Raw genomic sequence first — 24,424 nt, 5'->3', positions numbered from 1 at the left:
TAGACTATTCTAGTCTGGCTGAATGAACACAAGAAGCTGCCTTATATTGAATCAGACCCTTGGTCCATCAAAGTCAGTATTGTCTACTCAGACTGGCAGCAGCTCTCCAGGGTCTCAGGTAGAGGTCTTTCACATCACCTACTTGCCTATTCCCTTTCACAGGAGATGCCGGGGATTGAGCCTGGGACCCTTCTGCATGCCAAGCAGATGCTCTACCACTGAGCCACGGCCCCTCCCCATGGAAGGCAGCTTCATGTGTTCAGATTGGCCCAGACCGAAGGGAAAGCAAAATACCAGGGAACTTAATAGAAGGCGGTGGCTCTTTGGTATCACTTACTTCCAGAAATGCAGTTGACCCATGCAACAGACTTAGGTGGAAGTGAAGTGCCAGAGCGCTGAGTTGGTGGCACAGCCTGGCACAGGCTGTACCACTTTAGACTGCAGGAGAGGAATGACATTTTCCCATGAAGATAGTTTCAGAGGGCAGCTAGTTGGGTCTGCGCTACAACAGCTAGATTCGTGTAGCACATAGTAGCGGCCCTAGGGAGCTTTGACTGTCGAAAGCGTATACCTTCCTCCCCAAATTTTGTTGGTCTCTAAAGTGCTACTCGAGTCTAGACATTTTTCCAAGTTCCCTTTCATAAAGAATTCCTCAGAAGCGGAAAACATGCAGATGACTATGTTAGAACTTCTCTCTATGTTTTTTGTGAGGTTGTTTTTTTTTGCACCAGTTTTGTTTTTGCACAGGGAGTTTTACATGGGGGAGCTTTGCTGGGGGAGCGTGGGGTCTAAATTGAATAAGATGAAATGCAAATATATATGGCTATCCCCTCTTGCTGTCTGCAATGGTACGGCCCATTCCGCCACCTTCGAATTCTACCGCCTCACTTCCCACATGCAGGTGACAGGATGGGCTGTACCATTTCTGGCTGCAGGTGGGGATAGTCACATTTCAAAGCTCCCCCGATAAAAACTGAGAACACGAGAGAGATTTTAACCCAGGCCTTCACATGCTGTGTGGTCGTTTTCCACTTATAGAAAATAATTAATGTTAGGGCACTTTGAAATATGTATTTCCCACTCCCCCAACGCAGTCTGAAGTGATACAGTCCCATTCCACCACCTCTACACTCTGCCACGTGTAGGGTTGCCAGGTCCCTCTTTGCCACCGGCGGGAGGTTTTTGGGGCGGAGCCTGGGGAGGGCAGGGTTTGGGGAGGGACTTCAATGCCATAGAGTCCAATTGCCAAAGAGGCCATTTTCTCCAGGGGAACTGATCTCTATCGGCTGGAGATCAGCTGTAATAGCAGGAGATCTCCAGCCACCATCTGGAAGTTGGCAACCCTACTGCTGTGGCAGTGTGCCGTGGACAGCGTGGACAAGAGCTGAAGGTTGCCTCCACGCAGGCATGCAAAGGTCATCCTTTTGTCTGCCCGCACCCCCTTTCTTGAGAGTCGTCATTTCCTCTAGTCATTTCAGAGCCTTTCCGAGCCATCTGTTGTTAATTTTCTCGCTGTATTCCATTACATTCCTGGCTACGTTTCGAAACCAAGAGGCCAATTACCCACAAAGCTGGTTTGGGCCATAAAAGTTTATTATGCTTAAAATGCATAGATTCTCTGTTTGGTAATTCTTTTAAAAAAACACACACAAAAAATAATAATAATCAGTTGTTTGGAGGTGTTAAATGGTGAGGAAGTACAGATTTGCTGGCCTCTGAAACAACGAGCCCAAAGGAGATACCACGTTCTTTCTCTGTCTCTCTCTCTCTCTCTCTCTCTCTCCCTGTCCCCCCTTTCAGTAACAATCACCACTACAATAAATAAGCTTTTCTCACTGACAAGCTAGTTTTTCCGTGCAAGAAATTGTTCTGCATTCAATCAATTTTGCATCAAGAAGTGTTCAGTCATGCAAACGCTCACTTCCACTCTAAAGCGGTACATCCCAGAGGTAGGTTTCCCATTGCAATGACAAGGCCGGTGTGTAATCCAGTACGCTTACCAATGCATAAACATACTCTCCAGTAAAAGATGCATGTCCCACACTACAGCAGTGCCTGAAATGCTTATTTCTTTATCTCAGATGTCATCTATACCTTTTCTCCCCAACGGAGACCCCGAGCATCTTACAACACCATTCTCCCCTCCTTCCAGCATGGGAGCCAGTGTGGTGTAGTGGTTAAGAGCAGTGGTTTGGAGCGGTGCACTCTGATCTGGAAAACCGGGTTTGATTCCCCACTCCTCCACATGAGCGGCGGACGCTAATCTGGTGAACTGGATTGGTTTCCCCGCTCCTGCACATGAAGCCAGCTGGGTGGCCTTGGGCTAGTCACACTCTCTCAGCCCCACCTACCTCACAGGGTGTCTGTTGTGGGGAGGGGAAGGTGATTGTAAGCCAGTTTGATTCTGCCTAACGTGGTAGAGAAAGTCGGCATATAAAAACCAACTCTTCTTCTTTCTTCATTTTACCCTCACTGCAACAACCCTGTGAAGTAGGCTAGGCTGAGAATGTGTGACTGGCTCGAGGTCACCCGATGAGAATCCATGGCAGATTGGGGATTCGAACCTGGGTCTTCCAGATCCAGGTCCAACACTCTAAAGTGTAATAGCCATGCTGGCCACCACCCTAAGAGACCCGTAATAGGTGAACTGTTCAACTAGGAGTAAAAAGAGGCACCTGCTTTCCCAGCAAGGAGGCTTGCAATGAATATTTAAACACAAACCTGAACAAAACTGGGCTTTCATTTTTCTGCTACACTTACTTCTGAGGCATATTCCTCTCTCCAAACAGAGACAGCGAGTGCAATAGAGCATGGATCTAACTCAGATTTTCTTCCCAGTGTTCTTATTGTCATCAAAGAGAACAGGAAACAAACAAGAAAGAAGCAAGGGAGTGAAGTTTATGGAACAGGCAGATGAACGTGAGCTTGATCAGGAAGAGATGAATGGACACCCCTGTGCAATCAGGAGAAAAACTGCCTGCACATTTCCTTTAAATCTCCATAAGGAAAAAGCCTAGAGACTTCAGTTTTAAGAAAAAAAGTAAGCTGAAAATTCAGGAAGGGAGCATAATGTATTTCTAAGGGGTCGCTGCCCACATATGCCCTCGCTGACTGGGAAAGCTTATGTAAGCTATCCTGAGTTTCATGAAGGAAGTGCAGATACAAAGGCCAAAACCAATCCCAAACTAAACAAATAGAAGACAACAGATTCTATCCTGATCTCGTCAGATCTCGGAAGCGAAGCAGGGTCGGCCCTGGTTAGTACTTGGATGGAAGACCGCCAAGGAATAACAGGGTCATTATGCACAGGAAGGCAACGGCAAACCACCTCTGTTAGTCTCTTGTCTTGAAAACCCTACTGGGTTTCCATAAATCGACTGGGACTTGGCAACACTTTACACACACACATAACAAACACAGTGACTGCTTTGGATTAGTGATGTGTAATCACTCCCCTGTTCAGAGTACACTCGGCTAACAAATTGATAGCAGCACCCTTGAACAACTAAAACATGTTCCTTTTTTAACAGAGCACTCAAAATTGCTGTACAGAGTAGTGTGCATATGTATTCTCACACAGCTGTCCCTCTCCAATATCTGCTCGAATCACCTGACCAAAAATAAAAAAAAGGATTTGTTAAGTGTTTTCTTTGGTTGTCTCGATCCTGCCGGGTGCTGTTTGTGTGGGGAAAGGGAGTTGAATCTCTCAGATTCTTGTCTTACCCATTTTGATGGCCTAACTTCCACAGTTGAGTGCATTAGAACATAAGAAAAGCCCTGCTGGATCAGACGGAGGCCCATCAAGTCCAGCAATCTGTTCACACAGTGGCCAACCAGGTGGCTCTAGCAAGCCCACAAACAAGACGACGCCAGCAGTATTATCCCGCCTGTGTTCCACAGCACCTAATACAAATAGTCATGCTCCTCTGATCCTGGAGAAAATAGGTATGCATCATGACGAGCTTCCATTTTTACTAGTAGCCATGGATAGCCCTATCCTCCGTGAACATGTCCATTCATTGTTCTAAATCAGATCACAAATGTTTCATGCATTTTTGCATAGTCACCTGGAAAAAGAGCAAGTACCAACATGGTCAATTGCAAAAAAACAACACCTAGACTTTAAATGGACCTGATTTAAAATTGTTAATGACATGCTCATAAAGACCCAGCATGTGCGACTTCCATGGCTACCTGGCCAACTGTCGTGTCGCATGCTACCAACTGCCCAGACATATTCAAATCACTCACCATTTTGAACTGTGAATAAATATCAATGCACATGTACCTTAGAGAAAAAGGCCTTTGTAAACTGGATGAGTTTCTAGCACATGCTTCTGTAACATTCAGATTGGGCTACTGCAGTTTGCTCTCTGTGGGGCTGCCCTTGAAGGTAACTCAGCAACTGCAGCTTATGCAAAATGCATTGGGTAACCTAAGAAAGTCTGTAAGGCCTCTTCTCTGACAAAGGTCTGCAGACTATTTATGTCGTTCTGTTCCAATCCGCTTTTCCTGGCAAGCTTAATAATTGCTGCCTGTTTCTTGTTGGTAATCTTACGGGACTAGCTGGCTATCTGCTCTGCTTTGTTTGGCTGACTTCTGTGAACTGATTGAAAATAGTTACTGTTAGTTTTACAGTTTATTACAATGTCATTTAAAATGTATTTTGTAAACCATTTCGAGCAAAGGAGAGAAGAAAGGTAGAAATCTTTTAAATAAACAAGACTTTCTTTGTGAAGATTGCAGCATCTCTGTTTTGGACAGATGCATTACCGTAAGAAGGGCCCTGCTGGCTCACACCAGTTGTCCATCTAGTCCAGCATCCTGTTTCCCATATGAGTCAACGAGTTCACAAAAATCACAAAATCACACAAGGCTGGAAGAGACCACACAAGGGCCATCCAATCCAACCCCCTGCCATGCAGGATCCCACAATCAAAGCACTCCCGACAGATGGCCATCCAACCTCTGCTTAAAGACCTCCAAAGACGGGGACTCCACCCCCACCCCCTCCGAGGCAGGGCATTCCACCGTCGAACCACCCTCACTGTCAGAAAGTTCTTCCTAATGTTTAGGTGGAATCGCTTTTCTCTTAGTTTAAATCCATTACTCCGTGTCCTAGTCTCTGAAGCAACAGAGAACAAGCTAGTTCCCTCATTACCATGGCATCCCTTCAAATATTTAAACATGGCTATCATGTCACCTCTTAACCTTCTCTTCTCCATACTAAACAAACTGAACTCCTTAAGTCTCTCCTCATAGAGCATAGATTCCAGACCTTTGACCATTTTGGTCGCCTGCCTCTGGACCCGCTCCAACTTGTCAACATCCTTTTTAAATTGTGGAGCCCAAAACTGGACACAGTATTCCAAGTGAGGTCTGACCAATGCAGAATACAGTGGTAGTATTACTTCCCTTGATCTAGACACAATACATTTTTGATGCAGCCCAGAATTGCATTGGCCTTCTTAGCCACCATATCACACTGTTGACTCATATTCAGTATGTGGTCCATTAAGACTCCCAGATCTCTTTCACATGTACTGTTGTCAAGCCAACTATCCTTCATCCTGTACCTGTGCCCCTGCAAGACCAAAGAAGGCATAGTGGTTAAAGCTTTCTCCCCCTGATAGTGCCTCTTAGAGATGTACTGCTTCAGAATATGGATGTTCATCTTACTAACTATGACTAGTAGCCATGCATGGACCTCCATGAGAGCCATTGTGGCATAGTGGTTAAGAGCGGTGGATTCTAATCTGAAAAACCGGGTTTGATTCCCCACTCCTCCACATGAAGCAGGCTGGGTGACCTTGGGCTAGTCGCAGTTCTCTCTGAACTCCCTCAGCCCCACCTAACTCACAAGGTGTCTGGTTGTGGGGAGAGGAAGGGAAGGCGATTGTATACTGTTTTGAGACAGAGCAAAGGTAGAGCAAAGGTAGAGCAAAAGCAAAGTATAAAAACCAACTCTTCTACTACTACTACTGCTTCTCCACAAATCTGTCAAGAAATCAGAACCGAACGTAGAAGAAGAGCTGGTTTTTATATGCCAACTTTCTCTACCACTTAAAGGAGAATCAAACCGGCTTACAATCACCTTCCCTTCCCCGCAACAGACACCCTATGGGGTAGGTGGGGCTGAGAGAGCTCTAACAGAGCTGTGACTAGCCCAAGGTCACCCAGCTGGATTCATGTGTAGGAGTGGGGAAACCAACCTGGTTCACCAGATTAGCCTCCGCCGCTCATGTGGAGGAGTGGGGAATCAAACCCGGTTCTGCAGATTAGAGTCCACCACTCCAAATCACCACTCTTAACCACTACACCACATAGGTGAAATCACACTGAAGTACCTATGGCCCTATGCCTGATTCATATTTTGAAGGCTGCTCTCATTTCAAAACCCCGACTTCTTCTTTTGTTTTTGTTTTTGCTGCCAAGTTGCAGCTGAGTCATGTTGACCCCGTGGGGTTTTCCAGGCAAGAGGCATTCAGAGGTAGTTTGCCGCTGCCTGCCTCTGCATAACACCCTTCGACAACTCCCCCCCCCCGCCTCTGCATAACACCCTTCAACAATTCCCACCCAAATACGAACCAGGGCCTGACCTTGCTTCTCTAGGGGGGGAAAGTCCCATTTGGAGACGGCCTCACCACTTCACCCGGTTTTGCTTCTGGTCAAGTAACCAGAAGAGTACCCTTGGACTCCTGGGTGCCTTTAGGATACGTGAGCCCTACATGGATTTGCTGGAGGGGATGGCCAGCAAAGCAGAAAACCCAGCGTTTCAGAAGCAGAAGTCTCATGTTTAATGCAGAACGTCTTCAGATCCAGTTTTGCCAAAGCCTGCCCAGGGTGACTCACCCAGAGACAGCATCACCCAACACTTCTTAGAAAGAGCAAGAAAAGGCTGCCCGGCTCTCAATACTTATTGTGTCAAACAGATCTCTCCTGGTTTGTAATGACATTTCATTCCAAACCATTTACTTCCTTCTGCATTGGAATCTCTCCCTTACAAACTCACTTGCTGCAGCTGACATTTCATTCTAGCTAGTAGCTTGGCTCTCGAGGGAAGTATCAGACCTCAGGCAAAATCCAAGTGTGTTAACTCCGGGTTCCCTAGCAGCAGCGATGCTCAATTTAATGGTTGGTATAACCACCAGCACTGCCCTCTGTCGTTGCTGCCTTAGATACTTAGGGATGGGAAGATTTCCCCTCTTCTCTCTGTTGACTGGCCCTAGTTTCCAATTTAACTATGAGTATGATGGGAGACCACCAAGGAATGCCAGGGTTGCTGTGCAGAGGAAGGCACTGGCAAACCACCTCTGTTAGTCTCTTGCCATGAAAACCCCGAAAGGGGTCGCCATAAGTCAGCTGCAACTTGAAGGCACTTTACACATACACATTTCTAAAATTAATTCTAGAATTGGGAGTAAGGGTGTGTATTTGGGCAACAACAGCAAAAAAACAATATTTGTTACAACTGGGCATAAAGCACCTCCACTTGCTATCAGTAATCTTTGAAAACTTCAGAAATGTCTGTTATAACCTCTGACACCTGAACTGTTTAGTTCTCATCATCACATGAGGCTGCAGGCAGGGAACCAGAGAATAAATTAACACGTGTATTCATTGAATTGTATTTTATTGCTTTTATTGTAATATGTGATCATAGAATCATAGAGTTGGGACCTCCAGGGTCATCTAGTCCAACCCCCTGCACAATGCAGGAAACTATCTCTCCCCCCCACACACACACCCCAGTGACCTCTACTCCATGCCCAGAAGATGGTCAAGATTAGGGCTGTTGATTCGGTTCGTCCCGAACCGAAAAACCGCCGAATTTCCCCCGATTCGGCGGTTTCCGGTTTGGGATGAACCGAATTTTAAAAAGTGGGAAACGGGGGGAGCCGAATTCCCCGACTTCGGGGTGTTCGGGAATAAATTTGGCTAATTCGGGGTTCGCCACCCCCCGCGCGCCTTCATGGGGCTTCCAGCTGGGAGGCGCAGATCTGTTTAAAGTGCCCCCCCGCCCAGCTTCAGGGAAGCCCCCTGAAGGCGTGCGGGGGGGGGGAAACATCTGCGCCTAACAGCTGTTATGCGCAGATCTGTTTAAAGGGGCTCCCGCGCGCCTTCATGGAAGCCCCGTGAAGGCCCGCGGGGGGGGGGGAATTTCCCCCCAAACTCCGGATCTCGCCCGAATTTCAGGGATCCAAAGCAGGGGAGTTCGGACTTCGGCACGGCCCGAATTTAAAAGTGCCAAATTTTGCCGAAGCCGAACTTTACCAAAAAAAAATTTCAACAGCCCTAGTCAAGATGCCCTCCCTCTCATCATCTACCTAAGGTCATAGAATCAACACTGCTGACAGATGGCCCTCTAGCCTCGGCTTGAAAACCTCCAGGGAAGGAGAACTTACCACCACACAAGGAAGCCTGTTCCACTGAGGAACCACTCTAAATGCTAGAAATTTCTTCCTAATGTCTAGCTGGAAACTCTTTTGATTTAATTTCAACCCATTGGTTCTGGTCCGACATTCTGGGGCAACAGAAAACATCTCAGCACCCTCCTCTACATGACAGCTCTTCAATAATACTTGTTGGTAGCCACCCTGAGCCCAGCTTGGCCAGGGATGAGGGTGGGATAAAAGCCCCCCCCAAAATAAATAAACAAACACGGATGTGACAGAAGCATCTTCCAACCACAAGAGTTACCCTGATGATCCTCCTATAGATTGTGGTAACAGGACCGTCTGTGAAGTGTTCTGCAATCAGTATGTATGTTTCAATCGTTTGGGCAGGGCTCTGGTCTCTCTGTGTTTATGGGTTTATTTCTTTACTTTCTTTTAGCATTTTTTTGCTGCTCCACTGAGTGAGAGAGAGGGTGTGGGTTGCTGTAGTATGTCAGTAGTTAAGGTTGATATTTACCTGCTTCCTTTTTTGCGCCATTTCTAATATAGCCTTCTTACAGTGTCCCCTTCTTAAGTGTCACAACTAGAGTTGCCAAGTGCCCGGTGGTGGCAGGTAAAATCCCACCAATCCACCGGGCTGCCCGCCGACCATCTGAGGGCCGGCGGGCAATAAATGCCCGCGTGTCCACGCGATGCATCCACATTCCTTTCGGTTTTACCCGGAAGTGATGCGGACACTCTAGCAGCCTCTGCTGAAACTCTATGGAAACCATAGTGTTTCGGCAGAGAATGATCGAGCGTCCACATCGCTTCCGGGTAAAACCGGCAGTGACGTAGGTGCGTTGCACCACGCATGTGTCGCGCCAGGAGTGTGAGCGCGTTGCACCAGGCACGCACCTCGCGCGCCAAAGAAAAGCTCCCGCTGGTGGATCTGCAAGACCTGGTAAGCCTATTCACAACTGCTTTGCATACATAAACCCCTAAGTTCAGCTCCAGATGTATCCACATTCTTGCATCACACAGTATGATATTTCAGTATTTATATCCAGTACTAGCTTTCTTGAGTTGTATCCATACAAGCCAAAATTTCAATTGCCTATGAAATATGAACACTTTCTCCTATCTGTCTGAAATCTGGCAGGAATGTTTCCGTGGGGGTGGAATACAATCCCCGAGAATTTCATCTCAAATGGATTCGGTAGATGCAGCTACAAATGTATTTCTGACTGAAAACAGTGGAAATGAAAAATGAATCTAATTCTGAAAATGTGCAGCATTAATACCAAGTTTAAAAGAACCACTTCAAAGCACTATTGAAAGAAAATGAGCCAGAGATAGGAAAGGAAATTGTGTATCTCCCTGAAAGAAAAACATTCCTTGGCTTTAGTACACATGCCCCATGCTGCTACACATGCCCCAAATACACTGGTTCAATCAATCAATCAATATGAGCACCTGCTTGGCATGTGCAAAGTCCTGAGTTCAACCGCCAGCATCTCCAATTTTAAAAGAAGAAGGTAGCATGTGATATAAAAGACCTGTACGGTTCAGCTGCTGCCAGACAGAGCAGACGATACTGACCTTGATAGATGAGGCATTTGTCACAGTATAAGGCAGCATCATGTGTAGGGTTGCCAGCTACAGGTTTGAAAATACCTGAAGATTTTGAGGGTAGAATCTAGGAAGGGCAGGGTTTGGGGAGAGGAGGGACTTCAACGGGGTACAATGCCATAGAGCTAGTGTTGCCAGGTCCTTCTTTGCCACCGGTGGGAGGTTTTTGGGGTGGAGCCTGAGGAGGGCAGGGTTTGGGGGGAATTTCAATGCCATAGAGTCCAGTTGCCAAAGCGGCCAATTTCTCTAGGGGAACTGATCTCTATCGGCTGGAGATCAGTTGTAATAGCAGGAGATCTCCAGCTAATACCTGGAAGTTGGCAACCCTACATAGAGCCCACCTTCCAAAGCAGCCATTTTCTCCAGATAAACCGATCTCTGTCGCCTGGAGATCAGTTGTAATAGAAGGAGATCTCCAGCCACCACCTGGAGGTTTGACAAAATCACAGCATCATTGGCCCAGCTTAGTCAATGTAAAGTGTACACATGCACAAAACAATGAAGGTTATACACTTGTAATATGCTACATTGTCAACAGAAATAAATTAGCTGCATGCAGGGTTCATAGCACAACCAAAATAACGCCATGCAAATGTGATTGCAATATGTTATAGTCCATCAAATGTATTCCCCAGAGCAACAGTTACTGGAGCAATGGTTGACAACACAATCCCGTTGCTGAATAAATCCCTTGGGAGCGATCTAACAGGAATCCGGTATTTCCTTTTTATTATTATTTTAAAAAGTAATAATGATGATGATGATGATAATGATAACGAACTCAGCTACGCATATTAAAGCCAGGAAAAACATTACTCGTCTTCCTCTCCATGTTCCAGATTTTTGAAAGTTTTTTCCATTCTGGAGATTATTGGGATCCAGACAGCATCTAGATTTATCCATTTGTTTATATCCAGGAATTTGTTTCCTTTCCAATATCTTGCAAAGTTAATCCTAGCTGTTGTTTCCATGTTTCGCTGTCCCTTCTTCAGAGATTCTAAGCACATTTGTGGACTGCCACTTTGCTAGTTCCCAAGCGATGCTTGATTTTGTCAGTACTCCTTAGTGTACAACACCGGTATATTTTTGATTTTGTTACCACCTGGAGGGTGGGAACCCCATTCATGTGTTCGAGACTGAATTACCTTCTCTAGAAGATGACAGCCTCGTAAAAACTCTACACAAGGTCACGAGAACGCTCGCTCTAGGACCATGACAATTTCCAGACTGTGCAACACGTACCTCTCAAGACCTCCTTCCAGCCAGACTTGGCAAAGGCAGACCCCCTTTCAAAGAGCGGCAAGCTGCACACTGGTGGTGCTACATTGCACAGTTGCCATAGTGACCCCTCAACTTCAAAGCCCTCCATGTGGTGTGCGGCGAGGCAACCCCCTCGGAGGCTGCCAGGATGAAAGCAACTGACTAAATACATTAGCTGTGCCTCATTCTCTTATTGTTCACTTTCCCAGTGGTAACAATTTGCCAGCACAAGCTTGAAGCATCAGCTGTCACTCTTGATATCAGCGGTTCGCAACCTTTGGCCTAGCCAATCCCCATTTCATCAAGAGGGGGGGAAAAGTTGGAGTCTTTGGCCTAGGCAACCAACAAAGAGAAAATTCAGCTAAAGACGCTCATTTGCATTTAAGGTCTGAGAAGAATGATATTTTGGGAGAACGGAAGGCGACGTTCTTGTTACTGAGATGCTGGGAATTGAACCTGGGCCCTTCAGCATTAGGGTTGCTAGGTCCCTCATCGCCACCGGCGGGAGATTTTTGGGGTGGAGCCTAAGGAGGGTGGGGTTTGGGGAGGGGAGGGACTTCAATGCCATAGAGTCCAATTGCCAAAGCGGCTATTTTCTCCAGGGGAACTGATCTCTATCGGCTGGAGATCAGTTGTAATAGCAGGAGATCTCCAGCAAGTACCTGGAGGCTGACAACCCTATTCAGCATACAAAACAGATACTTTATCACTGAGCCACCGCCCCTCCCCATTCTATGACACTGCCTATATAGAGTCACACCTTTAGTCTAGCAAGGTCAGTCGGGTCTACCCTGACTGGCAACACCTCTCCAGGATTTCAGGTAGAGGTCTTTCCCATCACCTACTATCTGATCCTTTTAACTGGAGTTGTGAGGAATTGAACCTGGGAACTTCCGCATACAAAGCAGATGCTCTACCACTGAGCTACAGCCTCTCTGCTGTCACTTTTAACACGTTAGCCATTTGGAAAGGGGGGAGGAATCAAAACCTGCCCTAATTTTCTATGGCTCCAATGACTTGTATTAAGCCAGCATCACCACAGCAGGGCAGAAACCAGCATTCCTTGATGGGTGGAGCTGCTCCTTCTCCAGGCAAGATCTTGAAAGGCAGTAACACATGCAAGAAATTAATCATTCATGGTGTGGAGAAAGCGGATACAGAGAAAATTTCCTCGTTCCCCCATACTACTTGAACTTGAGATCACCCTACAAAATCGATTGGCAGTAGATTCAGAATACAGAAAAGAAGGTATTACTTCACGGAGAGACTCATTTATTTGAGGAACTCAATGCCAGGCAGGGCTTCCAGTTTCCCACTGGGGTTGGGAGATACCCCCACCCCAACTCCTGTTGCCTGCCACCAATCTTGTGACCAGCAGGAGAAAAATAACAGGGAACATAACACCGTTGGTGATGGCATGACATTAATTCCAAGGAAAACCTGGATGTAATAAACGCCCTCTCTAGGAATCCCCAGAAACTCTGTGGTTTTATTGTAGAGTTTCCAATAATTCCTAGAGGTGTGACTTTTAGGTTTTCCCTGGAAGTGATGTCATGCTGTTGCCAACAGCGCCCCCTGTGTCTCCCCCAGACTCCTCCAGGTCCAGCCAACTCTCGTGCCAGGAGATGTATTGATGGCCTCTGGTTTACAGGGTTTTTTTTTTTTTTAAAGACAAGTTTACAGAAGATTAGTGTATTGCTGGTCTATAAGCCGTGATAGCTGAATTGAACTAAAGGTTTCAAATGTCTGATAGTCGGAAGGTGAGGATCAGTCAGCAAGTGAGGACGGCTTGTGACATCTAACTTGCTGCTGTCAGAAACAGGGATGCTGGATTGGAAGGGTCTCTAATCTGGATCCAGCAGAGCTTTCATAATAGACACAGGGATTACGCGAGAACCAAAAGACACTTCTCTCAAACCACTCTTCTGACTCTGTTGGTGTGCATTTTGGTGTTTACAGACTGTGAGCATCCGAGAGGTACCAACTTGAATAGGAACATTTTCAAACCCTGAAACTTTTGCCCATTTTTAATAATGCCTCCCTTAAACAAAGAACATGCTTGCACTACCTCTTAGCTCTTTTAAGCCTGCTGCTATGCTCAGAGTCATAAAGAAGGAGGTACGCTTTGCAACTGTTGAACTGTCTTTTAGAATTTATCCCAGCTAAATAGGAATTCGGGACATGTGGATCACAGGGCAGAGCATGCTGACAGAACACTAGTATATGGTATCACACGAACACACACATATGAAGCTGCCTTATACTGAATCAGATCCTTGGTCCATCAAAGTCAATACTGTCTACTCAGACCAGTAGCAGCTCTCCAGGGTCTCAGGCAGAGGTCTTTCACATCACCTACTTGCCTAGGGATTGAATTTGGGGCCTTCTGCATGCCAAACAGATGCTCTACCACTGAGCCACGGCCCCTCCCCAAGCTGCTTTTTTACCAGCTCAAACCATGGAGCTTTCCAAGGACTTAGAGCCTTTCCAAAGTACTGCCACTTGATTTCCTTCAATTGGAGATGCTGGGGATTGAGCCTGGGACCTTCCACGTGCAAAGCAGATGGCTCTGCCACTGAGTTGCAGCCGCTCGCAGGGCTTCATTCAGGGTGGCCCCTGCCCTAAGTGACCGCTCAAAGCCACAGCTTGGTTTGTGTGCGGATGGGCCAGCTCTGTCTTCCATGAAACAGACGACAAAGTTCACGGGCTTCCCGGAAGAAAGGATTCATTTTCAATGCATCTATCAATGCAAAGGGACCAATGCAAGCTGTAAGCGAAACCAGATGGGCTAACTATTTTAGGAGCTCTTTATGCATGTTTGCTGTCCCTTATTAGCATTCATTAAGTCAAAGGGGGGGGGGGGTTTGGCGGCAGAAAGAATAAGCTTTCCCTACAAGTATTAAACCAATAACCCTGGCATGGAGCCAAGACAGCTCTTGTGGATTAATTGTTTTATAACTGCTTTAATTAAAACTGTTCAGTGTATGATTAACCTAAAAGTTTTTCATTTCCACCAAATTGCTGAACAAATGAGACATTAATATTTTACATTAACGGCAAACAACACGGCTACAGCGTTCGGAATAGCTTGATCTGTGTTTACGGTAAGCAGACACAAAACGGATTGGAATCGATCAGTCTTTCTGAGATGGGATTCGCATGACCCTCTCTGCATGCCACTTTCAACCAGACATCGTTGTTGTCAAAACAGTGCTTCTGAATTGTTCTGCCACACCTGTCCTCCACGTGCCAATAAGGAATTTGTCAATTATAAGCTGGTATCCGGATGGAACGGGGAAACATTCGAAGAGAGAGTTCAAGTTATTTTGGCTATGTAAGCTGTGAGCTATATTCGAATAGGATCGAATGCATAGATGCCAGAAGGCAAAGGAAACTGACGAAGCATGACTTAATGCATAAATTGTGGAACTCCCTGCCCCAGGATGTGATGATGGCTACCAACATGGAAGGCTTTAAGAGGGGAGTGGACATGTTCATGGAGGAGAAGGGTATTCATGGATACTAGTTAAAATGGATACTTGTCATGATGCATACCTATTCTCTCCAGGATCAGAGGAGCATGCCAAATATATTAGGTGCTGTGGAACACAGGCAGAATGGTGCTGCTTGCAGTCATCTTGCTTGTGGGCTTCTTAGAGGCACCTGGTTGGCCACTGTGTGAACAGACTGCTGGACTTGATGGGCCTTGGTCTGATCCAGCAGGGCCTTTCTTATGTTCTTATGTGGGCTTCCTGGAGGCACCTGGTTGGCAACTGTGTGAACAGACTGCTGGACTTGATGGGCCTTGGTCTGATCCAGCAGGGCTTTTCTTATGTTCTTATGACTACGAAATGGCAAGATTACCTCTAAAGGACCATTTTTCTCCTGGATTGTTGTTTTTCCTCTTGGGACTATGCTTTGGTTGGATATAGTGACTACGGACGGTTGCAACTGAGTTGATTCATTGTGGAATTGTGTTACACTTGTTTGAGGACATTTACTATTTAGGTATATTACTGTAGGATATCTTTGTATGGCATTGCTGAACTTGTTAGTGTACATACAAGTATAATTATACCCTCATTTTTGTATACTTAAACCCAGGTTGTGTGATTTTGAATTTTTAGTATTTGGCACATCTATGTGGGTTTGACTTATCACAGTACGTAATATGCCAAGAACCACTGTCTGAATGCCCCAGCAAACCATTATACTTTAAAAAAAAAATGTGCGACCACATATAAAACATGAAGTTCCAGTTGGGGTTGCCAGGCCCCTTCTGGCCACCAGTGGGGGATGCGGGAGGATGGTTGCCAAATCCAGGTCTGGAAACTTCTAGAAATTTGGAGATGGAGCCTGAGGATGATTGAGACCTCTATGGGGTACAACAATGCCATACAGTCCGCCCTCCAAAGCATCAATTGGAGATGAGCTGTAATTCCGGGGAATCCCCAGGTCCCACCTGGAATCTGGCATCCCTAGTTCCAATGTCATCCCAAAGGAACATTTGCAGTGGTCAAAAAAGCCATGTAAAAGCTACTAGATTACGAAGAAGAAGAGTTGGTTTTAATATGCCGACTTTCTCCACCACTTAAGGGAGAATCAAACCAGCTTACAATCCTCTTTCCTCCCCCTTCCCACAACAGACACCCTGAGGTAGGTGAGGCTGAGAGAGCATGACTTGCCCAAGGTCACCCAGCAGGCTTTGTGTGGAGGAGTGGGGAAACAAATCCAGTTCACCGGATTAGCCTCCGCCGCTCATGTGGAGGAGTGGGGAATCAAACCCGGTTCTCCAGATCAGAGTCCACTGCTCCAAACCACCGCTCTTAACCACTACACCATGCTGGCTCTCAGAGGAAGGAAGAACCATGTACTGTACACCACACCCACAGCTGCTTGAAGGAAGGGTGGGACAAAAATGGACTAGATGAATGGTCCAAGCTAATTTTCCTGTAGCCAGTTGACAACCTCGGAGACTGCACACCCCGACTATATTTGGCACCTGGAGATACAGCAATGGCTGATGGGAAAGCTACAGTGCTTACGAAATACATGAACATTTAGGTACATGTGCTCTTTACTGGGGACAGTACCAGTCTCTGTCCCGGGAAATAACTGTTCCCCCTCCCTTTTGTGATATCTTGTTAAAACGTTGTTCAAGGTATCACTTCATGGTTCAGCTCCATCCCCAAGTCTCTCTGGAAATTAAATCTGAGAATGGGGAATAAACACATCTTGTCTTCAGTTGGACATGCTCATAAAGTAGGAACATACTTGAATTAGGGTTGCCAACCTCCAGGTACTAGCTGGAGATCTCCTGCTATTACAACTGATCTCCAGCCGATAGAGGTCAGTTCACCTGGAGAACATGGCCACTTTGGCAATTGGACTCTATGGCATTGAAGTCCCACAAACAAGACGAGTGCAGCAGCACCATCCTGCCTGTGTTCCAATGCACCCAAGATAATAGGCATGCTCCTCTGATACTAGAGAGAATAGGTATGCAGCATGACTAATATCCATTCTAACTAACAGCCATGAATACCCCTCTCCTCCATGAACATGTCCACTCCCCTCTTAAAGCCCTCCAAGCTGGGCAGCCATCACCACATCCTGGGGCAGGGAGTTCCACAATTTAACTATGCGTTGTGTGAAAAAATACTTCCTCTTATCTGTTTTGAATCTCTCACCCTCCAGCTTTAGCAGATGACCCCATGTTCTAGTATTATGTGTTCTAGTATTATGGGTTGTGAACCTCCAGATGGTGGGAAATATCTGGAAATTCGGAGCATGAAGCCTGAGGAGGGCAGGGTTAGGAGTGGGGAGAGACCTCAATGCTATAGTCCAATTGCCAAAGCGGCCATGTTCTCCAGGTGAACTGATCTTGCAAATTGAGGGCCGTGGCTTCCTTTATAGAGTCAATCCATCTCTTGTTGGGTCTTCCTCTTTTCCTGCTGCCTTCAACTTTTCCTAGCATGATTGTCTTTTCCAGTGACCCTTGTCCTCTCATAATGTGTCCAAAGGACGACAGCCTCAGTTTAGTAATTTTAGTTTCTAGAGTCAGTTCAGGCTTGATTTGTTCTAAAACCCACTGATTTGGGGTTTTTTGGCAGGCCACGGTATCCGTAACACTCTCCTCCAACACCACATTTCAATGGAATCTACTTTCTTCCTATCAGCTTTCTTCATAGTGCAGCTCTCACACCCATACATAGTAATAGGGAACACAATGACATGAATTAACCTGATCTTGGTTGCCAGTGACACATCCTTACACGTAAGACTCCTTTCTAGCTCCTTCATGGCTGCCCTAACCTGAGTGTTAGGGTGGACTAAAGCACCTTTTTTAAATTAATATTTTTTCTATTAGGTAAATGGGGGGGGGGGCAGAGGCAGCCACGGGAAAGCAATGTAAAAACAGGGAAAGCCCCAAATATTTGCAACGCACTTTAGAACAATTTTGAGTATTCAATTTTTAAAAGAACATTTTTTTTCCTTCTCTCCGAGAATGCTGCGTGTAATTTGTCATCAAATTGCAATTCGAGCAGAATGGTTGTTCGTCGCTGATCAAAGAACAGAAGTACCACGTGAACTTGCAACTGCAGCCACTCTCTGCCCTTCCCCGGCTTGAGTGGAAATATCTTACTTTTGTCTCCAAAATTAGTTTAACTGGTTCTGAAACACTCAGCTGTCTCTCCTCCTTTTCACAAAGATGTATGGCTCAACAAGGCTCTTCTCTAATAATAGGCTCCTATCTTGTGGTATGCACACTCTTCGTGAGAGGAACACACACAATTACTCTCCTCTCTTGTCTTCAACAAACTATATGGGCCAAGAGTGTTTAACCTTTTAAAGAAAAGGAAAAAGAAAGATACTCCATCTACTACCCTTCGGCAGTTAAGCTAGCCTCTCCAGTTCTATTATTAATCCCTTGGGCAGGGAGGGAGGTGAATTCAGAACTACAATGCTGTTCGAATGCCCAAAGAGACTCGCCCGTCTTGCTAAAAAGCTCAAAGGAAGTAGACCAGAGAGGGATCTGAAATAAAAATTGGCAGCCGTGAGTCCTACCGTTGCATTCCTGTCAGGCATGCAAAGCCTAAAGCCATCTGGTGCTTTATAAACTAAGATCAGTACTAAATTTGCAGACGATAATCAAATTATTCAGGACGGTCAGAACAAAGGTGGACTGTGAAGAGCTACAGGAGGATCTTTCTGAATTGGATGAGTGGGCAACAACGTAATGGTGTAGTGGTTAAGAGCAGAGGACTTTAATCTGGAGAACCAGGTTCAATTCTCCAGTCCTACACAAGGAGGAGGAGGAGGAGGAGTTTTTATATGCCAACTTTCTCTACCACTTAACTCAAACAGGCTTACAATCACCTTCCCTTCCCCTCTCCACAACAGACACCTTGTGAGGTAGGTGGAGCTGAGAGAGCTCTTAATAGAAGTGTGACTAGCCCAAGGTCACCCAGCTGGCTTCGTGTGTTGCAGTGGGGAAACAAACCCACTTCACCAGATTAGCCTTCGCTGGTCATGTGGAGGAGTGGGGAATCAAACCCAGTTCTCCAGATCAGAGTGCACAGCTCCAAACCACCGCTCTTAACCACTACACCACACTGGCTCTCTAATCTGTGGACTCTAATCTGGTGAACCAGGTTTGTTTCCCCAAGGTCATCCAGCAGACTTCATGTGGAGGAGCGGAGAGACAAACCCGGTTCTCCACATTAGAGTCTGCCGTTCTTAACCACTACACCATGGAGCTACTGCTTGTGGCCTGACTAGGGCTGTGAACCTCCAGTTGGTAGGAAATATCTGGAAATATCTGGAAATTTGGGACATGAAGCTTGAGGAGGGCGGGGTTGGGAATGGGGAGAGACCTCAATGCCATAGAGTCCAATTGCCAAAAGCGGCCATTTTCTCCAGGGGAACTGATATCTATCGGCTGGAGATCAGTTCTAATAGTGGGAGATCTCCAGCCACCATCTGAAGGTTATTTAAAAGAATAATTCACCAGTGCTGTATGTAGGCTATGCCACAAAAATAAACCAGCACTAGACTAAACCTCTCAATATGTATTGTATATCTTCAATTACAATGTACAAACACTTACAACATACAACCTATAAACATACTATGTGTGTGTAAAGTGCCGTCAAGTCGCAGCTGACTTATGGCAACCCCTTATTGGGGGTTTTCATGGCAAGAGACTAACAGAGGTGGTTTGCCAGTGCCTTCCTCTGCACAGCAACCCTGGCATTCCTTGGTGGTCTCCCATCCAAATACTAACCAGGGCTGTCCCTGCTTAGCTTCCGAGATCTGACGAGATCGGGCTGTACCATGCTGCCTTCCCTCCTATAAATATACTATACACATAAGAAAACCTACTCTTACACCAATACAAAACAAAAGAAATAAACCCATACAAATCCTCTGTTTCAATAAACTTGAACAACTAGCATTTGATCAGGGTTGCAAAGGTAACTTATCAAGCGGGGGGGGGGGAGGGAAGAAACGCGCCTTCTGGAATGTGTCAGCGTTTTCACCATGTTTCACTGAAGAAGCCACAAACGTGGTCACCCCACTGTACTGCAAAGAATGCAAAGGTTGGACACCTATCAGGAGTTTTAAATATATATATAATTTCCATAGAGATTTTGTGCTGCCATTCCAAAGCATTTCGGTGTCGGAAAGCGCCTTGTCAACGAGGCTATCTGGAGAAAGCTGCAGCGAGGCACAACACCGATTTGTCTCTTTTCTGGGTGATGCCTGACCATCTCTGACAAGGGCAAGGCCTCAGGTCTTGACTGTGTCCTCCGCGGCGGTCTTTGGCTTGTCATTCATGATCGCTTTTCCGAGCGCTCCGTTCTTCAGAGAGGGCTCCAAGAGAAGTTCCCATGAGCGAAAAAAGGTCAACCCACTAACAAGCTCTGTAACAGACATGTAGCAAAAAGAACTTCTGGATAATTAAACGGTTCACACTGCTCTGAAATCTCAAGGCCTCCACTTAACCTATTCGGCAGGTTTTCCCCCGGAAAGTGGAGCTTGTTGAAACATTTCGTAACCAGCTGATCTTCAGAAGATGGGGCATTTTGCTGTGCGGGAATTCAATTTGCAATGGATTATTAGACCCCGTTAAGTGACGGTTCTCAAAAGGAGGATCCCCTCGGGAGGGATTTTTCAGTGATGATGTTATGGGGAAGACAGCAGAAATGAGGATAACCCTTTGCTGCCCCTAGAAGAACCCCGTGAGGAGTTCTGTGGCTGCCAATGCTGCTGGCATAAAAAGTCATTCGCAGCACCATTCTAAGCAGAGTTGCCCTCTTCTGAGTCCATTGAGTTCAACGGAAAGGCGTAACTCTGCTTAGGATAGCACTGTGAATGGTCGCTTCCATGGTTGGGTCGGTGCATCTGTAGTTCAGGGATTCCAAAGGAAACAGGGCACACAGTTTGGTTACATGCAGCCTTATCTACTGCAATGCATGGGGGCTACCCTTGCAGAGGGCTGAGAAACTTTAATCAATCCAAATGGCAGCAGCTAGCCTGGGGTTCCTGATATTAATCACATCATTTCGGTCGGAAAGTCCTTCATTGGTTTCCAGGCGCAATTCAAGATTCTGGTTTCAATCAATAAAGTCCTAACTTGAGGGAGTCGAACTCATTTGTTACGAGGGCCAGATATGACATAAATGTATGACTTGGTTGGGCCGTGGGGTTGCCAGGTACCCAGTGGTGGCAGGAAAAACCCCGGTAATTTACCCCTCTGCCTGCCGACCACCTGAGGGTCAGTGGGCAAACGTGCGTGGGCCTTTTCCTCTTAGTTTGAGTGGTAAAGGGCCACTTTACCACTCAAAACCGGAAGTGTAAACCAGAAGTGACGTTGTAAGCCGGAAGTGACATGCATGCGCACGATCCCGATAGCCTCCCGCCGAAGGAGAGGGGGAACCTGGCAGCCGTATTAGGCCCGGCCATGCCTTGCCAGCCCAGATCGGGAGTGGGGGGTGGGGTGGCTGCCTCGGCTGGCTCGTGGGCCGGGTAAGAGCTCTCAAGGGATCAGATCCGTATGTTTGACACCCCTGCCCTAACTGGTCTGGGACCAGGTCGTACAAAAAGTACCCCCTTTCTCCTAAGCAAATCTGCCTGGAGAATAATATCCTCCAGGTGACCTCACTTTTGGAGTTTCAGTAGGTGTCTTATAGAGACAGTACATTTGCAGGGATGTCACCCGGCTTTGGAAATCCCTCCCTGTGTATCTCATGCAGTCTCTCATTCATCATTTATGCACAAAGCTACCCAATTCTTTTGATCTTTCCATAGAAAGAAAGGGTTGGAAGGACTTCTAGTCCAAACATCTTCCCCCCATACCCACTGCAGGATAATCACCGTTATGGCATAACAGACAAGGGTCTCCGTAGCCCCACTTTAAAAACCTTCAATGTAAGAGGCCAGCACCTGGTAAAGTAACAGTAATTCATTTTTCACTGCTACTGAAAATTGAGTTTGTATCATTGGTCAGTTTTGCTATTTTACTGATGCAACTTTTGTGATTCCAAGGTGCTCCCTGGAGAGGCCTTTTCCCCTCCAGGAACTTGAATGTGCAGAGCTTCAGCAGCTTCCACCCTACTTGAGAACACTCCTTGTTCTGCTTACTCGGTCTTATGCTAGGGTTGCCAGGTCCCTCTTCACCACCAGCAGGAGGGTTTGGGGACGGAGCCTGAGGAGGGCAGAGTTTAGGGAGGGGAGGGACTTCAATGCCATAGAGTCCAGTTGCCAAAGCAGCCATTTTTTCCAGGCGGACTGATCTCTATCGGCTGGAAATCAATTGTAATAGCAGGATCAGTTGTAATAACCACTACCATGCTGGCTCTCCTTAAAGGTAGAGAAAAAGCGGGTTATAAAAACGAAATGCTTCTCTTTCGCAATCCTGTGATCTTAAACAAGGTATTCACGTATATATGCACTCGTATTTGTATGTAAAATAAGCAATATCAGAAGTGTATTCACCCCTGCACAGTTGGTAGTATTCAACATCATATAGGCAGCTGGCAGCTGGTGACATATGCTTAGAATTTATTGGATTACTAGGGTCAATGGGAATTGTTGTTTTATGACATGATACTGTGCTAAGGTCCTTCCCTTCTGCAAACCCCATTCCCCAAAATCTCCAGGTATTTTCCAACCAGGAGTTGGAAACCCTCCCTCCATTAAGACTGGGAAGGTCAGCACTGAACAGGACTGTCTTCCATTTAGGCAGATATTCTCCATGGCTGGTTACATCACCTGCTTTGAAAATATCAGGTTTGTGGCAGATGGTGGGGGAATGTTAGAGGGGGGACTATGCATGTTTTTGTATTTGTGAACACATACATTGTGTGAGTTTCATGAACACTCGCAGATTCTTGAATATCTGAGAGTTCAACAGGGATACTCACAAAAACAGAAAGGGTTGCAGATCAGGCACAAGGGGTATTTGCCATCATTGGTTCTTTTTATATCACAACAAGAAGAAGAAATGTTGGTTTCTATACCCCACTTTTCTTTACCTTTAAGGAGTCTCAAAGCGGCTTATAATCACCTTCCCTTCCCCTCCCCACAACAGACACCTTGTGAGGTAGGTGAGGCTGAAAGAGTTCGGAGAGAACTGTGACTGACCCAAGGTTACCCAGCAGGCTTCATGTGGAGGAGTGGGGAATAAAACCCGGTTCACCAGATTAGAGTCCGCCGCTCTTAACCACTACGCCACCCTGGCAAGAAGCAGAAGCACAAATGCACCCCTGTCTACCTTTTCTGCTTTGTTTAACATGCCAAGTGTCTCCGTCATACCCCTCCTTCTCTCCCTTCCTCCACTCACCCCTCTAGTGCACTTACTCTCTAAGCTGAACGCTTTAGATTCTGAAACATTCAATAGCCAAAGATAATGTAACCCCCCCCCCCCTCACAATGCATAATCCTCTCCAAGCAGGGTAGTATGTATTTAGTAACAACAATGCCCCTACAGCCACAGTTAGGGTCTGGAAAATTATTTACTCCATGCAAAATAGAAGACCCCGTTTCTGTTGAAATCCTATTACACCACAGTAGCTCCTTCTCGTCAGATAATATAAATGCTGGCAGGCCTGCAGGGTGTACCCCTCCAAAGCCAATAAAACAAAACAAATCCAGTTACATCTGAGTTAATCTACACAAGTTCTCTTCTTTTCTTTTCGGCACATCAGCTGCAGGAGGTAAGGTGGGGAAACCAAGCAGAATCATTCACACGGGTGATTCTTAACAAAGCCCATGGGAGAAATCTACACATTGGGTGGGGGGGAGATTCTGAACTTTTCAAGGCGGGGGGGGGAGCTGGGAATTTAAGCAGTGGAGGGAAACTCAAACAGTCCACCAACACTGAGGTGTTGGCATCTGGCCATCAGGCAGAGGGGCTTCATTATACATATACCCAAGATGGCTGTATCTAGGATTGCCAACCTCCAGATAGTAGCTGTTAGTGAATATTGTATTCTTCTGAAATAAGAGCTTGTGCTGGGTTTTTTTGGTTGTACATGTCAATTATGCAGCACTATTTGTAGTTGTTGTTGCAACCTCCAGGTACTAGCTGGAGATCTCCTGCTATTACAACTGATCTTCAGCCGATAGAGATCAGTTCCCCTGGAGAAAATGGCTGCTTTGGCCATTGGACTCTATGGCGTTGAAGTCCCTCCCCTCAGCAAACCCCGCCCTCCTCTTCAGGCTCCACCCCAAAAACCTCCCACCGATGGCGAATAGGGTCCTGGCAACCCTAGCTATATCATACACATACATAATAAATGTGTTTGTGTGTGATTTTGCCTTCAAATCAAAGTTGACTTATGGCAACCCTGTAGGGTTTTTAAGGCAAGAGACATTTGGAGGTGGTTTTGTCATTGCCTGCATCCCTGTGAGCTGAGAGAGTTCTGAGATTACTGTGACTAGCCCACGGACACCCAGCAGGCTTCATGCGGAGGCGTGGGGAATCGATCCCGGTTCTCTTGACTAGAGCCCGCCGCTCTTAACCACTGCACCACGCTGGCTCTCGCATAATAAATACACCTATAATAAAATTGCATTGCTGGAGTGCTGTTTTCCCACTTCCTGCTTTTTTAACTTATAGCTCAGAGAGCATTCAGTGGCGATTGGGTATA

At 46.3% G+C, this 24,424-nt stretch overlaps 1 protein-coding gene across 1 annotated transcript in view; it reads right to left on the bottom strand.

The window, feature by feature from the left end:
* The window catches only part of LOC130491283 (autism susceptibility gene 2 protein-like), a 290,302-nt gene that overhangs the window by 231,372 nt on the left and 34,506 nt on the right, over positions 1–24,424 (bottom strand). The window lies entirely within an intron of this gene.

This window comes from Euleptes europaea, chromosome 19, assembly GCF_029931775.1.
Source record: "Euleptes europaea isolate rEulEur1 chromosome 19, rEulEur1.hap1, whole genome shotgun sequence".
Taxonomy (NCBI): domain Eukaryota; kingdom Metazoa; phylum Chordata; class Lepidosauria; order Squamata; family Sphaerodactylidae; genus Euleptes; species Euleptes europaea.
This window is presented reverse-complemented; position numbering and strand designations above follow the sequence as displayed.